The following is a 4,634-nucleotide window of genomic DNA, read 5'->3' as shown; positions in this document are numbered from 1 at the left end:
TTGGATTATTCTAATTGAAAGTTTCAAATTGTCATCATTGATCTAGGATAGAGATCTTTTCAAAGCATGAAAAAAAAGAATTTCTAGGATAAAATGAAATCGCTTCAAGAAATGAAAAACTGAATTTCTGATTTAAAAAACTCAAAGTTAAAATCATTAAATGAACTAATTGCCAATAATTTCATTCCATAGAGTTTTTGGCGGACTTCCCACCGTGCCAATAGTGTGCTTCTTCCAGAACCTATGATTAACTTAAAAGAAAAGTTGCATCTCTAATTTCATCGGAAGCAGTTCGTTTGACTTTTCCTAATAATTACCCTTGCAGTAAGTAAGGTTAGTAAAAAGCAGGTGGTTTTGTAGCAGTATTTAGACAACCGCGTATTCAGACTCGTCAGTAAGCAGACAAAAACTGTATCAACCAATTAGAATCGAAACAAGGAAGAATTTAATAAATAATAATTTTTTTTTTCGAAAGTTAGCTTTCTCATCTCGATTGTGATTGGTTAATATAGTATGTCTGCTTACTGACGAGTATGAATACGCGGTTGTCTAAATACAGACCGCACTCCAAAGCAGGTTCTAGACTTTCCCCGCAAGTAAATTTGTTCACAAGCACGCGAAATCAACATGCGGTTGTCCGTGTTCCCTGTCCCCTGGTATATATAATACACAAATATTCTAGTCAATTAGTAATTGTTTTCTCTTTGCTAGAGTATAGGTGGACAATTTACTGGAATGCTTCAATTTTTTTGGTCATCGTGGATGTTCGGTGCCTCCATTTTTAGTGCCTTATTTTTGCATTGTTTTCAATCTTGATATATATCTCCTTTTAGCTGGATTAATATTTGATTCCTTTTTTGCCCCTTTGTAAGAGTAGATGAAAATGACTTTTCTATAGGTCGCCATGATTTTTTCAAAGTTTTTTGAAGTTTTTTTTTCAGGAAAAGTTTTTAAGTTTGTTCAGGCTCAAATTCATTTTTTCGCCCTTTGGCTTTTGATTTCTTTGTAAGTTCAGTTCATTTCCTTTGTTAAAAGGAAGTCAAACTCGACTATCAAACAGCAAAAGATTAAAATTGATGAAAAACGTGATCAACTTCTATTTTCGAAAGTGGAATTTAATTTTAAGATTTCCCAGCCAAATGCAAAAATTTATCTATGCTCGTTTTTAAAATTGGATGAATTCTACCGTAAAAGTGACAATCGAAACTTAATCAAAAAATTCGAAGAGCTTTAAGCTCATCTATTTTTTTGTGGGAAATTCAAAAATTTAATTGTGTTCATTGGCTTTTTTCCAACTGCTTGCTGGCTATGTTTAACCGATTATTACACCGAAGACTTTAGTCAAGGTGTTATGGTATCGTGTAACGGGGTTTTTTTTTAATGTTGTCTGTTGTCAAGTGTCGACAAATAACGTCCACAGTTATCAATTATCATGTGGGCTGGACTATATCGCGCTATGTCACGTGATTGCGTATGTTTGTTTCTTTATTTGTTCATCTTTATTTATTTAATTATCTGTTCTTCTATTTATTTAATTATGTTTAGTTTGCTTATATTTATTTATAATTTATGTATGTACATATTTATTTTTGTTTATTTTTATCACGTGTTTTGTTTATTTATTTAATTATTCTTTCTTTCATTTAGTTTTGCTTTTATTATTTCTGCGTGTGTATTTATTTAATTAATTTATTTTCATTTATTTATATTATGGGTCTGTTTGTTTGGTTATTTGTTCATATATTTTTTTTCATGTCTATTTAATTATTTGTACATTTCACTTTTGCTTTTATTTATTTATTTATTTATTTGTTTATGTATTTATTTATTTATTTATGTATTGATTTATTTTTTTATTGCTTATTTATTTATCAGGTGTGTTTTGTTTATTTGTTGATATTTATTTCTATATTTATTTAATTATTCTTTCTTTCATTTAGTTTTGCTTTTATTATTTATGTATGTGTATTTATTTCATTTATTTATTTTCATTTATTCATATTATGGGTCTGTTTGTTTGGTTATTTGTTCATATATATTTTTTCATGTCTATTTAATTATTTGTACATTTCACTTTTGATTTTATTTATTTATATATTTATTTATTTATGTATTCATTTATGTATTTATTTATTTATTTATGTATTGATTTATTTTTTTATTGCTTATTTATTTATCAGGTGTGTTTTGTTTATTTGTTGATATTTATTTCTATATTTATTTAATTATTCTTTCTTTCATTTAGATTTGCTTTTATTATTTATGTATGTGTATTTATTTAATTCATTTACTTTCATTTATTTATATTATGGGTCTGTTTGTTTGGTTATTTGTTCATGAGATATATATTTTTTCATGTTAATTTAATTATTTGTACATTTCAGTTTTGCGTTTATTTATTTATTTATTTATTTATGTATGTATTTATTTATTTATGTATTGATTTATTTTTTTATTGTTTATTTATTTATCAGGTGTGTTTTGTTTATTCGTTGATATTTATTGCTATATTTATTTAATTATTTTCTTTCATTTAGTTTTGCTTTTATTTATTATTCATGTATGTATTTATTTATTCATTTATTTATTTATGTTTATTTATTTTTGGTTTGTTCGTTCATTTGTTGGTTTGTTCGTTCATTTATTTATTTATTTAGTTAGCGTCTTTGTTGTTTTTGATTGTGAAATTTGATGTTTTACTTCTTAGCTATGTAGTTAAAAGCAAAAAATGATTTTCAATTTATTGTTCTGTTTAGGATATTTTCAGAAAGATCTGTATATCACCAATTAGCGTACAACGATTTACAGGGAACGCTGCCAACGAGATTTGTCCACTTGCTTTTGGGTTGCAGCTACATCAAAAATGATTTTAAATTATTTATTTTAAAGATTTATCTATAGTTATAAACGAAGTAAGCCTGTCTGAGTTCTTTCTCGAGAACCCGTCCATTACGCTCGAGTTCACCCAAGGCGTTGTATCACGTTTACACACCGCCTATTAGTAGTACGCTTAAGACTGCTTTACACTTTCTGGATGTCTAGTTGTAGACAAATTTTTGTTATGTCTCTCAAATGTACTCAAATCGTTCAAATGTACCTTGTTATATTTTTGATTGACTAGCAGTAGATGAGTTCTTTGTGATAATTTTCTTTGAATCTTTTTTGAAATTTATCATTACTGCATTTTATTCATTCTCTTAGAGGGTCACAGTTGACAATGCAGGTCACGTCGAAGAGTACGAGCATTTTGGACTACGTGTTTTAAGAATTTACAATCTGTTTTAATGTACGACCAATAAATTTTACACCTTAATTCTTAAAAAAAAAACATTTTCAATTCTTCCCTTGCCATTCTGAACAGGTGGTTACAAAGTTTTAGCTAGTCACTGTATGATTTTCTGCCAGCAGCTCAACTGGTCTGTGTATACTTGTATTAGGTACACAGTTTTTTTTTCAACTGCTGTGTATACTTGTATTAGGTACACTGTAGTTTCAATCAATTGATCTGTGTATACTTGTATTAGGTACACAGTTATTCTATTTCAACTTTTGTGTATACTTGTATTAGGTACACTGTAGTTTCAATCAACTGGTCTGTGTATACTTGTATTAGGTACAGTTTTTTTTCAACTGCTGTGTATACTTGTATTAGGTACACTGTAGTTTCAATCAACTGATCTGTGTATACTTGTATTAGGTACACAGTTATTCTATTTCAACTTTTGTGTATTCTTGTATTAGGTACACTGTAGTTTCAATCAACTGGTCTGTGTATACTTGTATTAGGTACACAGTTTTTTTTCAACTGCTGTGTATACTTGTATTAGGTACACTGTAGTTTCAATCAACTGATCTGTGTATACTTGTATTAGGTACACAGTTTTTCTATTTCAACTGCTGTGTATACTTGTATTAGGTACACTGTAGTTTCAATCAACTGGTCTGTGTATACTTGTATTAGGTACACAGTTTTTTTTCAACTGCTGTGTATACTTGTATTAGGTACACTGTAGTTTCAATCAACTGGTCTGTGTATACTTGTATTAGGTACACAGTTTTTCTATTTTAACTGCTGTGTATACTTGTATTAGGTACACTGTAGTTTCAATCAACTGATCGTGTATACTTGTATTAGGTACACAGTTTCTTTAGTTTAACTGATCTGTGTATACTTGTAATAGGTACACTGTAGTTTCAATTAACTGGTCTGTGTATACTTGTATTAGGTGTAAAACAGGAGGCGTTTTGCTACACATACAAACACAATCTTTTGTATTTTATTATAGCTATAGAAATTGATCTACAATGCGTAAGTACGACATTTAGTTCTACGATTGTTATTTCAGGTCCTTTGTCAATATTTCAGGCTCTTTGTCAATATAGCAAAATTTTGGTGTATATATGTGTTAGTAAGATTTTTAGTTCTACAACGTTTATTCAGGCTCTTTGTCGATATAGCAAAATATTGGTGTATACATGTGTTAGTACGATTTTAGCTCTAGAATTGTTATTTCAGGCTCTTCGTCAATATAGCAATATTTTAGCGTATACATGTGTTAGTACCAGTTTTAGTTCTCGAACTGTTATTTTATGATCTATGTCAATATATCAAAATTTTAGTGTATACATGTGTT

Source organism: Symsagittifera roscoffensis, chromosome 3 (assembly GCF_963678635.1).
Source record: "Symsagittifera roscoffensis chromosome 3, txSymRosc1.1, whole genome shotgun sequence".
NCBI lineage: Eukaryota > Metazoa > Xenacoelomorpha > Acoela > Convolutidae > Symsagittifera > Symsagittifera roscoffensis.
Note: the sequence above shows the minus strand (reverse complement) of the source record.